Genomic DNA, 14,712 nt, shown 5'->3' with positions numbered 1-14,712 from the left:
ACATACTTCCTATCTTGGGTGTCTTTTGGGACCCTGCTCCCAGACTAACTGTGTGACACAGATCCGCCTGTGTGGAGTCCTCTGCTAAGATCTGCAGAAATAAGTGCATAGCAGGAGCCACTCATGGGCAGTGGCAGCTGGGGAGTGGCCTGAATTGGGGCCAGACCCAGGTTCCAGGTCAATACAGGACCCTCTGGAATTTCCTGACTCTCAGGGATCTGTGAGCCAGCCTATATCTGTGCCCAGGAAACACTGTAGGGCCCCTTTCCAGGCTGAAGCCTCAAGGACAGTGACTTTCCTGGAAGGCCTTAAATATTGGATTCCCACACATTTCCTCCTTGCAAGTCTGTTCCTCTTTGGTGCTCTGGGGTCAACTCAGCAGGAATCCAAGTGATCCACTTGGAGAAGTGCTTTTATCTGATGCTCCCTGGGCTATAAATACTTCAGGGTAGGAATGAAGTCATCTTGGGAGTGGCTGGTATGGTGCTGGGAGGGGCACAGCCTTGGCTCTCCTTCCCATGCAGAAGCCCTGCATGAAGAAGCTGGAAAAGGACTGGTGGATAGAGGAGACATGGGCTGGACCCATATACTTGAGAGCTCCAAGTAGCCATCCCATAGCACAGATAGATAAGCAGATGATTCCATCCTGTGTCTACCCATTTCTATTCCACAGTCAATCCTTTCAATTCACCACCCCCCTAACCTCCAGTCTGTATGGCACCAGGGCGGAGGGTGGGGGTGGGGATGGGGAGGAGGGGGGTGTCTGGAACAGGTGCCCAGAAACAGAAGGGTTCTGGTGTTGGGTAAGTGGGAGGAGCCTGGTTGGTCAATCTTGCAAGGGTTCAGGGGAGCGAGAGAGCAATCCTGTAAAATCTTGCCTGATCTCAGTCCAGGCCTCATGGATGGACGTGTCCCATCCCAGAGTAGGGTATACCAGCCCCTTCTCAATTTCTCCACCACCAGGTTTGAACATCTAGTTACCCTGGCTGCCTCTGGGCCAGGGCTATTGCTCCCTTTGATGACTTCTGCCTTGGCCAGAACTGGCTATGTGGGAAAATGGTGTATGTACAGCCCAAATATACCTGCTCATTAGCCCCTGCACAAGCACACATATTCGTTAAGGTGCACTGTTGCTCTGATGGCTGGGCCAAAGACTAGTTTTCTCCTTACTTGGCTATGGAAAAAGAGGCTATTGTACTCTCTCCAGCTTGACCCTGAAGCTCTAGCATAAACAGGAGAGAAGAAAGGAGAGATGGGGGCAGGAGGAAGGAGGAGGGAGAGAGGAAGAGAGCGATGGGGAGAGAGAAGAGAAAATATCCAGGAGAGGGACAGGGAGAAAAGCTGTGTGAATCCTCTCAGCAAAGGAGCCAATGACTAGGCAGATTAGTGGAGATAATTGCCTGCCAGTTTGGATGTAGGTAGATAGAGAAGGACAGTCTCCTTAGTGTCTCAAGAGATAATAGATTCCTTAGAGAGAACTTGGGAAAAGCTGCCAGGGGGCGTTAATTGGATTTAAACTTGTCTCTGTAGTTTTCCTCTCATTCTCCAGGATTTTTCCCTTCCTAATGTAGAAGGAACTCATGCTCTGTGAGAGGCCATGCTCTGGGTAGCTCAGGTTGGCTTTGCGGGGCTAGGTCAGTGCTTGTGGTTGCCTCCTGAATTGTCAGCAGGGGGAAGAACATCATAATAAATATGATAATGGCTAACATTTATATAGCTCCTGCTATGTGTCAGGCACTATGTTAAGCACTCTATACTATTGCATTTGATCCTCACAACAATCCTGGGAGGCAGGTGCTATGATCTCCATTTTACAGATGTGAAAAGGGAGGCAGAATTTTAAGTGACTGCCTCAACCCTCAGGAGGCACAAGGCCAAGAGAAGTTGTGTTGACAATTGTGGGGCCCTTGGGAAATGTTAGGACCTTGCCTATACAACAGCCCTCAAGGTTCAAGGCATTTTACCTTGGGAACACTGGCAAGGCCTTGTGGTGCCAGTGGTGGAGAAATAAAGATAGACAAGCAATGTCTGTTCCCTTAGGTAGTTATAGTCTAACAGAAGAGAAAAGAATATAAAAATCAAGTTTAATTACAATGCAAGGGTATTCTGTACTATGTTAAATACCAAGCGAATGAGATGATAAATCTATAGGAGTTCAGAGGCTAGAAGAGATTTCGGCAGGTTGGGTGGTGTTGTGGAAGTAGGCCTGAACCATAACAAATTATCCAGGTCTGATTGTATCAACCAAGCTTGGAATATGCTCTGCTGAATATTTTCAGGCTGAGCTCAAGCCAAGTCCCTTTGCATTATGAACCTTGATCTAAGCTACCTATTAACCATTCTCTACCCCACCCTGCCCCTACAAAAAAAAAAAAAGAAGAAGAAGGAAAAGAAAAGGGAAAGAGAAAGAGAAAGAAATTATGAGGTTCCTCAGCTCTTGTAGAAATCCAGATCTACATGGAACAAACTTCCAGCATTGGCCATCACACACACCTCCCCGCTTCCTTCCCCAAGGGTCTTGCAGTCGGTGGAGCCACATAGATCATCTGGCTTCCTGCTCAGGCTGTCTAGAAACTACTAATTTCTGTCTCTGTCTAATTTTCAATAAAGCTTATGCAAACAAACCAATAAGACTATTTGTCAGACCTTTGAATTCAGTACTCAGACCAACACAGGTGGTCCTAGATACTTCCCAGCAGAGGTAAGACTTAAAGTGACATAAGTAGGGGCGGCTAGGTGGCGCAGTGGATAGAGCACTAGTCCAGGAATCAGGAGTACCTGAGTTCAAATCCGGCCTCAGACACTTAACACTTACTAGCTGTGTGACCCTAGGCAAGTCACTTAACCCCAATTGCCTCACTAAAAAAACCCAAACAAACAAATAAACTGACATAAGTAGAATTAAGATAAGGAATAGAACTTATACATACATATGTGTGTGTGAATATGGCTGTATGTATATCTAGATGGATGTGTATATATGCATATCTCATAGCTAATCACATATATGTATATGTTACAAAGAATGTGTATATATAATACATAACATTATATAGACAAGTATGTGGTTGGCCATGTAACATATGCCACATCTTAAAGTGGTATGGATGTCTGATCTGGGATCTATCTATCTATCCAAGGATGTGCTAGAGCTACCTCCTACCTAATTGTTGGAGTTTTGTTTGTTTTTTGGTTTTTTGTGAGGCAATTGGGGTTAAGTGACTTGCCCAGGATCACACAGCTACTAAGTGTCAAGTGTCTGAGGTCATATTTGAACTCAGGTCCTCCTGAATCCAGGGCCAATGCTCTATCCACTGCGCCACCTAGCTGCCCCCTACCTGATTGTTAAATTTTCATTGTGAGCGTCTCTACCTCAGTCAGCAAAGGCTACAAATGAGGCATTGATTTATTATTTTGTTGATTATCCATACCTAACAGAAGTGTTAATAAAGCAGATCAAACTTAAAAGTTGTCTTTTAGGGTTATGTGTTTTTTGTTTTTTTTCTGCAGAGCTGGTTGTTAAACTTTTACCAGTATACTGCTAGATCAAGTTCACCTGTCTCCAAGGGAAACTACCATTGCCACCTTTGTGGGGAACAGGAGAAAGGCTTGCTTCTTTATGTATCTAGCTCCATGAAATATACATATACACAGGTATCCATGTATTCATACTGTAAGGTGCTAAAATTCTAGTTATACTATCTAAAATCTAATGAGTGGTCACCAATAAATTATAAGCTTTAGCAAGAGTATTTAAGTGTTTAAGTATTTAGTAAAGAGCATTAGGATCAGAGAGAAAGGTAAAAATCTAACTATTTCTAAGAGACCCCATCATCTGACCCACCATGGTGAGGTCAGGAACCAAAAGAAGAAGAACACCTCCGCCAGCATCTGCTTCCTACTTCATGTTCTCCTCCCAGAAATAGGAGACTCCTCAAGTTGATTGGCTGATAGTTTTGATAGACAGTACCCACGAGCAAACATCACTTCCTGACACCAAAGAAAGGCCACATGGCTTGCCGCCAGACGCCTTCTCCCCATGGTGGGGCTTTCCTACAGTAAGTCTCCAGCAGGTGATGTCATTCCAATCTTTACAATACACATATACATAAACATATATATGCAAAAAGAAAAAAAAACATTTTTGTTCATTCAAAATTGCATACATGTATGTATATAAAAATATTATCTCGGGGCAGCTAGGTGGCTCAGTGGATAGAGCACCGGCCCTGGAATCAGGAGGACCTGAGTTCAAATCTGACCTCAGACACTTAACACTTACTAGCTGTGTGACCCTGGGCAAGTCACTTAACCCCAAATGCCTCACCAAAAAAACCCCAAACATATATATATATATATATACACACACACACACACATATATATATATGGCCATCAGAGTGAGTGGGATGGGAAGTATACCCACTGACCCCTGTAATAGAGACTCGAGGAGAAAGGAGGCCGAAGCATTGATTTTATTTCTTTCGAAAGAAAGGTGTACCACACTCACTGGGACAACCAGGAGGTGTGACACACCGGGATTAGAAATCAAGCAGTTTTTATACTTTTTACAGACATCTAATTTGAGCAAAATGCGGTAATTGGGTTCAGCAATAAATCTTTCTCCTGGGATGTTCAGCGATAAGTCTCTCTCCTGGATCAGAGTGCCCCAACCTCAGGGGTTCAGCCATAGGTTATTTTGCAAAATTTCATGTTTCAGCAACAATTTATCATATCTATATAATGTCTCGGTGCAGACCCTATGAAGCAATTTTTAAGTTGATATGCCTACATTTAGAAAGGGGGATAGTAGCTTCCCGTTATTGCCTCTCTCTAGAGAAAAAACAGAGAGAGAAATAGGGGGCTTTAAGGGGCTTTAAGACTTTGAGATCAGATCACTAGGCCGAAGGGGGGGCACTTTCCATCTCAGTGGAGGGTCATATCCATATGTCCCTCTCAAGAGCTACAATGCTCCTTTAAAGATCATGTCTATTTTTGCATGTGCATGAGGTATATACACTGTATGGACATGTATGTATATATACATGTACATATGTGAGTATACACACATATATGATATACACACATTGTTTTTATACACATATATATACACATACACGTACACATACATACATACACATATATAACTTTTTGTTTTGTTTTGGTGGGATAATGAGGGTTAAGTGACTTGCCCAAGGTCACACAGCTAGTAAGTGTCAAGCGTCTGAGGCCAGATTTGAACTCAGGTCCTCCTGAATCCAGGGCCAGTGCTCTATCCACTGCACCACCTAGCTGCCCCTGTATAACTTTTTAATTAACAAAAATCTGTTTTCCTCTCATATCTCTCATTGAAGAAAAGAAAAAAGAAAACAAAAACTGATATAACAAATATGCATAGTCAAACAAAGCGAATCTCCACATTGGCCATGTCCAAAAATATTTCTTATTCTGTACTCTGATGTTATCACCTTTCTGTCAGGAGGTGGGTAGTATGTTTCAACATGAGACCTCTAGAACCACAGCAGGTCATTGTTTTGGTCAGTGTTCTTAAATCTTTCAAAGGTGTTTATCTTAACAATGTTGTTATTGTATAGAATGTACTCCAGGTACTGCTCAACTCACTTTTCATCTGTTCATATAAGTCTTCCTACATTCCTTGAAACTGCCCACTTCATCATTTCTTATAGCACAGCACAATAGTATTGTATTATATTAATACACTATAATTTGTTCAGATATTCCACAATTAATGGGTACTCCCTTAGTTGCTGGAGTTAATATCTACTTACCACACCTCAAATATTGGTAGTCTAGGGATATAATACTTTAGAGCTCAGAATAAACACTACATTCCCTTATGACTCGAGGAAAGGGTTAATTCTTGACTTGCTATAGATAACTTAGCTCCCTCCAATAAAATGCTGGTTACATAAAAGACTATTATGAAAAGCAAGCACACCTCTTTATCAAAGTAAGAAGTAAACTGAAATCAGAGAAGTTATGTAGATTAGAATAGAACAAAGAATATATGAGTAAATAAGTCCTTCATCTTGGGAGAAAGATAAAATGCCTCAACTTAAGCAAGGAGAGAATGATCTCCCAGGAGTGTTAGGGATGTGTTTTTGGGGGTGGTGGGGAGGGAAACAGTCTTAGCAGTTTTTAGGGTTAGAAGCTCTTAAGTCAAAAGATAGATAGATGGCTTGCTCCTCACATGTCTGCAGCTTCAGGGAGATCCCTCTGCTATACAAAAGTCTGAGCTTGTTAAAATGGGTATATGATTTAGACATAAAGGGTGACATCATAAACAAATTAGAGGAGCAAGGAAGACATTACCTGTTAGATTTATGCATAGGGGAAGAGTTAATGACCAAACAAGAGATGAAGAAGGTCATAGTAGATAAAGTGGGCAATTTTGATTGAATAAAATTAAAAAGGTTTTTTTATAAGCAAAAGGCAGCAAAATTATATACAAGGCAGCCAAAATTAGAAAAGAAGCAGGGTAAACTGGGAAAAAAATCTTCGCAGGAAATTTCTGATAAAAGTCTCATTTTTAAGATATATAGGGTACTTATTCAAATTATAAGAATAAGAACCACTCCCCAATTCATAGTCAAAGGATATGAAATCAATTTTCAGAGGGAGAGCCAAGCTGTCAATAACCACATAAAAATGCTCTAATTCCCCGATAATTAGACAAATGCAAATTAAAACAATTCTGAAGCTAAAGGGGTTGTGGAAATATTAATACATTAATGTAATCTTGGTAGAGCTGGTCCAGCTATTTTGGAAAGCAATCTGAAACTTTGATCAATGTGGTGTTGTTGTTGTTTTTTTGTGGGGCAATGAAGGTTAAGTGACTTGCCCAGAGTCACACAGCTAAGTAATTGTCAAGTGTCTGAGGTTGGATTTGAACTCAGGTCCTCCTGAATCCAGGGCCAGTGTTTTATCCACTGCGCCATCTAGCTGCCCCAAATGTGTTTTTTAATTAATTGATATTACACCAGTTTTGGCAATAAGCATTTGTTATTTTATTAATACTAATCTATGTGTGTGTATGTATGTATAGGATTTATGAGTCTCATGGTCTTAGGCCACATGGTAGAGAAAGCTTCAGCAGAAGAAAAGCCCCAAAAGCCCCAAAGCCTCAAGAAGACCCAAGGGAGTTCACAAGACTTACACTATCCTAAGAGGGAGAGCAAAGCCAAAAGCTTGGGATGGGGAAGGGGGGGAGAGAGAGAGAGAGAGAGAGAGAGGGGAGGGGAGGGGAGGGAGGGAGAGAGGGAGAGATGGAGAGAGGGAGAGTCTTTTCCAAGAGTTTTTATCCTCTTTTGATAGATACATTGATCAAAGCTAATTGGTTAGCATCATTCAATTCCATTGGTTGACATGATTTGAAGGTGGTCTAAATTAAAATGAACTCTACAGATAACATCAGGGAGAAGAATGTAAAAGACCCCCCACTGAAGTTAGTCAAGGCAAAGTCCATTATCTAGGTGTGGTTTGATCAGTCCTTCTTCACTGAGCTAGAGAAAAGAATCGATCTCCATTTCTTTTATTCCCTTGTGTTTGTCCCAAATAAGATGAAGGAGAACAACAGGACTTTTAGGGGGGCGGAGGGATACTGAGAAGTTGATCTCTGCATTCCCCAAGAAATTCATTATTAATAATTATTTTCTCATACCAGAAAGATATTAAACTATGCATAACCTTTGACCTAGTAATACTACTACTAGAACATTTTTCATCATAAGTCTTTTGAAATTGTCTTGGATCACTGTATTGCTGAGAAGAGCTAAGTCTATCACAGTTGATCACACAATGTTTCTGTTACTGTGTATAATGTTCTCCTGGTTCTGTTCACTTCACTCAGTTCATATAAGTATTTCCAGGTAAAATGTAATTTTTAAGAAGTCTGAATTTGCATTTCTTGACAACCTCTCTCAAAATTCTCCAACCATCTCTTCATGATGAGACTCAGTATTCTCTCAGTCAGTCAGAAGTCACATTCCCCTACATGTGTAGTGTGGTTGTTGATAAGGGCTATTGTTAAGGATACAGCTGACAGCTTGGGAATAAAATAATATTAAAGAAGGAACTGGGAGAACACATGAGATCAGATATGGCATTAACAAAGACCAAAAAGTAGGAACGAATTAGGTTCATGTAGGGAAGCACCAGAAGCTAAAGTTGGAATGGCACAGTATGACCTAAACTACATGAACAGAAAGATAATGTCAAAAATATGGGAAGTTAAAATCCTGTTGCAGATAGGATCTTGGATTGAGGACAATTTTCATTTTAGGCTTGAGAGCAAGTCTTTACCAGAAAGGTGGGGGAGACCTATAAAGTAGGAGCTGCCATTGATGGGGAAAAAGGCAGCTAGGCTTTCCATTGGCATGTCCAGGGTTGTAGGGATGGGTACTGAGTCAAGCTCATTCCTACCTGTTTGCCAGTAAGGCAAAAGGTGAGGGTTGAAAATTATAGTCCAACACTAAAAATAATTGAGCCACATAATTAAGGAAAATTCACTAGTCTGGGATATTCTAGATTTGCCAAAGTATTTCCTCAGATAACAACAAATTCTACAATTAAGACTGAGGCTTTAGTTTTAAAATCATCCCTAAGAGTTGATGAGTCACTTATGAACTATAAAAGAAAAGTGGAATTGCAAACATTCTTCATTTTATGTGACAGATGCTGGAAAGTAACTTCTGTAAAGAAAACCCCAACTTCATAATGGAAGGGAAGCTCTATTCCTAGAAAAAATTAATTTCCCCAGTGTACTCTAGTTGAACATTTTTGGTGTAATGTATAAAAAAGTTTGAGAAAGTTTCTGGGTAATCAATCATTTTATTCATCATGCTAACAATAATTAATAAAAGGGTTCAGTGGTACTCCGGAATGCCAAAGACCCTCATGGACCTCACTCAACACTTATATGCCCTTGGAAGAGTGGATATTCCTGAGAGTATTTCTGATTGGTTAGCAAGTAATGAGAGAATGAATATCAAAATAAGAGGTGAACCTATTCTAATGAGGGGCTGGGGGATGTGACAGATTATGTCACTCATGGACAAAGAGAGACTATCTCAAACAAGACTACCCCCAGCCTCAACAATTATCCTCCTTAAGTGGAACACAAAGGGCCAAATTCATCTTAGATTGAATTCTTTGCAAGGTTCTCTAGTTGGGTGGGGGCAACAACTCATTATCTGCCCTGCCGGTCAGAGAATTAAACTTTGATCTAATCTCCAAATGAGAAAGGGAAAAATTCTTGGGTCTCCCCAGTATTAACAATTAGTTATACAGTGTCCATGGAAAGAGTGGACACAAACTAATGGTAATGAAGCACAAATGTAGAGAATATGTGTGTCAAGGGTAAAATGCCTAACTTTTACACTGAAAGTCCAATTTTCCTTATTTAAAATCTTCATAAAGTTCCCTTTAGGTTTAGCTCTCCACTAAGGGTCAGTGCCTTTTAAGAGCCCATTGTATTATGTAAAAGTAATTTGAGAGGCAGCTTGGCATAATGGATAATGAGTCGGCCTCAGTCAGAAAGTCTTGGGTTCAAATCTGACCTCTGACACATACTTCCATCATGTGCCTGGGAAAGTGACATCTCAGTATCCCCAAATAACTATCAAATATGGTAGGTTACAAAATAGGTGATGGTCTACTTTGGTAGAGTTTCCTCTGCAGCTTCTTACACTGATGAAATCATAGGTCTGAGCCCCCTCCCCCCCCACCAGAATGTATTATTCCATCCTCAACCAGTTTTCTAAATTTTAAATTTGTAACTTTTTGTAAAATTGTAAATTCTAAATCAGTAAAATGAGTTTTCTTTGATAGAGAGATACTTGTATAAACCCTATCACACTTGGATTAGGCAGATTTGGACTGAAATGACAGACTCACTGTGTAGTTCATTGTCTGAGAGTGAATAAGGTTTCCTCGGATGTCACCAGTCTTTAAGATTTCTGTCTCTGAGATCCCATGGGAGTTCCTCCATTGTCCCTGTAACTAATCCCAGACTGGAGTGGGGTTTTGGCAGCTGCCCTCTTTTGAAAGGAAAAGGGAAAGTTCTCCAGAGGACACACTGGCCAAGTAGCCTGAGAAGGGGATCCTGGAGGTATGGGCAGGGGAGGAGAGGGGGCCAGACCTTCTCCTGGAGCATCTAGCTAGTAGTGTCCCCCTGAAGAGCTGGCCCCTGGCAAAATAACCTGCCCTCTCTGTCTTCCTCCCTCTCCTGAGATTCCCCTTGCCCAGGCAATGCCGGAACTTCTGTTCACAAAGGAAAGATGTAATAAAATTAACCTGCTGGAAGGGGCTAGGAGCTGACTATCTTAAGTCCCTTAGGTGTCACTTATTAAATGGAACCTGAAGAAAGCAATGCTTCTCCCCTCAAAATGGAGATTTAATGATAGTTTTGTTTTGTTTTTTAATATATACACTAGAAACTGGTGGTTGCAGAGGATAATTCTGGGAGGAGATCAGGAAACCACCTTCTTTATACCCAGAAGTGTGCTGGTAAATGTTTAACTACCGGGGGCAGCTAGGTGGTACAGTGGGTAAAGTATCGGCCCTGGATTCAGGAGGTCCTGAGTTCAAATATGACTTCAGACACTTGACACTTACTAGCTGTGTGACCCTGGGCAAGTCACTTAATCCTCATTGCCCCACTAAATAAATACATACATACATACATACATGTTTAACTACCAGCTGTGTATGTGACACACTTTTAAGCTTAATTTGCAGTACTAACATTTTCTCTATCACATAAGTCTAGAAAATCAACAAAACAAATCAAGTCTTGGTTTGTAGTCCTATTTCTGAGGTATAAAAGTTCACCCTGAACATTTAACAATCAGCCCACACTCACCCTCTTTTCCAGCCCAGACATTTTGAGCTGGCTCCAACACATGCCTGCTTACAGCCCCCAAATATGAACCATATCCTTGGCTATTCCCTACTGGACTCAAACATGTGCATGGGTTGGAGCTTTGGGCCTGTGACTCTGCCATGCAATGTTCACAGAGATGAGGTCTGGGACAGTGAGGCTGTGTAATGTGATCAAACACAGGACTTGGAGGCAGAAAAACCTGAGTACAAATCCTGCCTGAGATACTAACTGTGGGGCCCAGGGCAAGTCCTTTAAGCTCACTTTCTACATCTAGTAAATGAGGTTGCTGGACTTGATGGCTTGTAAGCTTTCTTCCAGCTCTAAATCTAGGATGCTGCGTGCCATTAGGAGATCGAATGACCCCAGGCTGGGCTGGCAGATTTAGTCCCAGTCTTTGAGGTGTGGGTTGGAGTTTTCAGAAGGTCCTGTCTCTGCTTGTAAGGCCTCACAGGTATTTGAGCAGCTGAAGCAGGCGTGGTTATAGATTTCCGGTTTTCTTCATACTCTCTTAACGAAACAAAGAGTCACTGTGTAAATGTGCATCACTGGGGCAGCTAGGTGGTGCAGTGGATAGAGCACCGGCCCTGGAGTCAGGAGTACCTGAGTTCAAATCCGGCCTCAGACACATAACACTTACTAGCTGTGTGACCCTGGGCAAGTCACTTAACCCTAATTGCCTCACTAAAAAAAAAAAAAAAGTGGTAAATGTGCATCACTGAGTCTGTGCAGTGTTGCTCTTGACTAGGCACAGTGTGGGGAAACAAAGGGAACAGCAGATGAGATCCTTGACCTGGAATACCTCATTGTCTATGGGGTCATAGTACTCATTAAAAAAAACAGCTAGAGAATGACTTCCCTAAAAAGTCAAGTCAGTATCTGAACAAAAGTAAGATAATATAACAAAGAGGTACAAATTACAGGTCAGCTTTGAGTCTAGTTGGGATGATGAGACACCTACACAAATGTGTATCTTTCTTTTATTTATTCATTAATTGGGAAAAGTGTTTGTCCTTTAGATAGAGCAGGGCCCTATTCTTCTTATTGAGTGGAGACAGAAATGAATGGGACATAGTCCCTACCTTCAAGGAGCTCACCACCCAGAAAATAAGTAATAATAGAAGCCATAGTGGATAATACATAGAGGGTGGTTAACCCAATGTCGAAGGGCAGCTTGTACCTTGAGTATCCCTGGTGTGCACTGTTTTGCCCAAGGGCCCTACCTATTCTTACTCTGTCTCTGTACAGAATTCTACCAGAGCTTAGGGGAGAAATAGGGGGAAAGCTGTTGGTTGGGATTGGAGCTGGAGATTAGACCTCAATGATAGGGAGATTTCAATAGGTGGAGACAGAGCTGGTACTCAGAGTAAGCAAGGCACTCCATTACACATCAGGGATGGGGGATATAACAAGGAACATTTTTTCACGATTTATAGATTCAGACCTGGAAGGGCCTTTGGAGGTCAAGTCCAGCCCTCTCATTTTACATATGAGGAAACTGAGGCCCAGAGAGGGCAACTTGCTTAAAGTCACACAACTGTTAAGTATCTGAGGTAGGATTCGAATCCAGGTCTTCTCAAATTCAAGCATAGTGCTTGATCTACTGTACCATACTGCTTCTAATGTTACTAAATATACTTGAATACTTCTAAAGGTCTGAGCTGTGTGTATATATTTTTTTTGGTTTTGGTTTTGGTTTTTTTTTGAGGGGCAATGGGGGTTAAGTGACTTGCCCAGGGTCACACAGCTAGTAAGTGTCAAGTGTCTGAGGCGGGATTTGAACTCAGGTCCTCCTGACTTTAGGGCCAGTGCTTTATCCACTGCGCCACCTACCCGCCCCCTGTGTGTATATGTTTTTAAAAATAAATTGCAGGGGCAGCTAGCTGGCACAGTGGATAGAGCACTGACCCTAAAGTCAGGAGGACCTGAGTTCAAATCCCGCCTCAGACACTTGACACTTACTAGCTGTGTGACCCTGGGCAAGTCACTTAACCCCCATTGCCCCACCAAAAAAAAAAATTTTTTTTAATTGTAAGTACTGTACCCATTGATGTAGACAGCAGTCCTTCTATGTTAAAACAGACTATTTCAAGAGTTGCTATAGCCGAAAAAATTCATTATCAGGTGGCTGACCCTGTGGTTATGAGCCTCCCTCTCTTGAGCCAGCCTGATCTTCAGGCAACAGACACAATCTTTCACTGTACTGGGCTCCCATTTGAAGCCTTTCCAGCTTGGAAAAACCTGCCAAGGGTTTGCACTCCACTGACCTAAATTTCAAGAACCAAGGTCACCCATAGCCTGGCATTGGAAGAAGACTTCAGTGGAATATTGGTTTGTGGTTTCACTGGTGTAAGGAACCTCCAGTGAGGAAGCTGCCTTTACTTTGGGGTTTGTGAGTACCAAAGGTTAAAAGACTTGGCCCAGAATTTGAACACAGGTCCTGCTGACTCTAAGGCTAGCCTTCTATCCAATATGCCAAATTACATCAGTTTTGTTTTGTTTTTGACTCTTTTGAGACTGGCTCTCCCTATCTCACTCAAGCTGGCAGTGCCCAATTCTAATAATGATCAAATGAGATGCTATTTTTCTTTTCTTTCCTTCCTTCCTTCTTTCCTTCCTTCCTTCCTTCCTTCCTTCCTTCCTTCCTTCCTTCCTTCCTTCCTTCCTTCCTTCCTTCCTTCCTTCCTTCCTTCCTTCCTTTCCTTCCTTCCTTCCTTCCTTCCTTCCTTCCTTCCTTCCTTCCTTCCTTCCTTCCTTCCTTCCTTCCTTCCTTCCTTCCTTCCTTCCTTCCTTCCTTCCTTCCTTCCTTTCTTTTTTTTGGTGGGGCAATGAGGGCTAAGTGACTTGCCCAGGGTCCCAAATCCAAGGCTGGTACTTTATCCACTGCGCCACCTAGCTGTCCCAAACCAGCTTTTTTTCCACCCAGGGTTGCTTTACTCCTCTTTAGGCATCCTGACATCCTTGTTGTCTCTGGGTCTGCCATATTGGTGCTGGATTTAATACAGATACCCAATCCCATTGGTCCTTACTGCAGGGCAGAACTGGAACTCAAGCAGAGATTACAGTAAATGAGTTTACTGTAAGTTAATTGTGTCTATTAACTATTAATGGTTGAGGTACTTAAGCTATAGTTTTAAGAGTCCTAACTGATAAAAGTACCTTGAACCAGAGGTATTCATCCTTCCCCATATCAACCCACAAGTGCAAGGTGGGGGTAACCCCAAGCTATAATAGCTTATTTCATAACTTGATCAAAGGGCTCAGCTCCCATTCCAACAAGATTCTTATCTCCTGAAATTCACGTGAACCAAAATATTACATAATCTCATTACAGATATTTGCTGAATGGAAAAGAAAACAAAAGATACATCTCTAAAGCTTCCAAAAATGTGCAAATTAACCTGCTACCAGGGCTACCAAAAGTGGGTTCAGAAGTGGTGAAAACCTTTTTTCAGGCTCTCCAGCAAAGACAGAAAAGAGGAGAAGGAAGGAAAGGAAAAGGGAAATGATTAGAGGTGAGGAGAGTATAGGAGAGTAGAGGGGAGGAGAGGGGAAGGAGGAGAAGGGAAAAATAGAGGATCTCCAAGATTAAAAATGTGTACATAAGATGTGTATTGATATATAAGAATTCCAAATATTCCCTGCTAAATAGAAAAAGAAAACATTTATTTTTAGAAAATAAAAATTGTAATTAAAACACTATAATTTAAAGAAATTTAAAGAAAAATTTAAAAATAAAAATTCCATATATCACATTAAATCATACTGCATAAATACACACAAAATGCAACCTTGCAAATTGTAACTTTTTTC

This window comes from Dromiciops gliroides, chromosome 2 (assembly GCF_019393635.1).
Source record: "Dromiciops gliroides isolate mDroGli1 chromosome 2, mDroGli1.pri, whole genome shotgun sequence".
Taxonomy (NCBI): domain Eukaryota; kingdom Metazoa; phylum Chordata; class Mammalia; order Microbiotheria; family Microbiotheriidae; genus Dromiciops; species Dromiciops gliroides.
The sequence above is the reverse complement of the archived record's forward strand: the minus strand, read 5'-3'. Positions refer to the sequence as shown.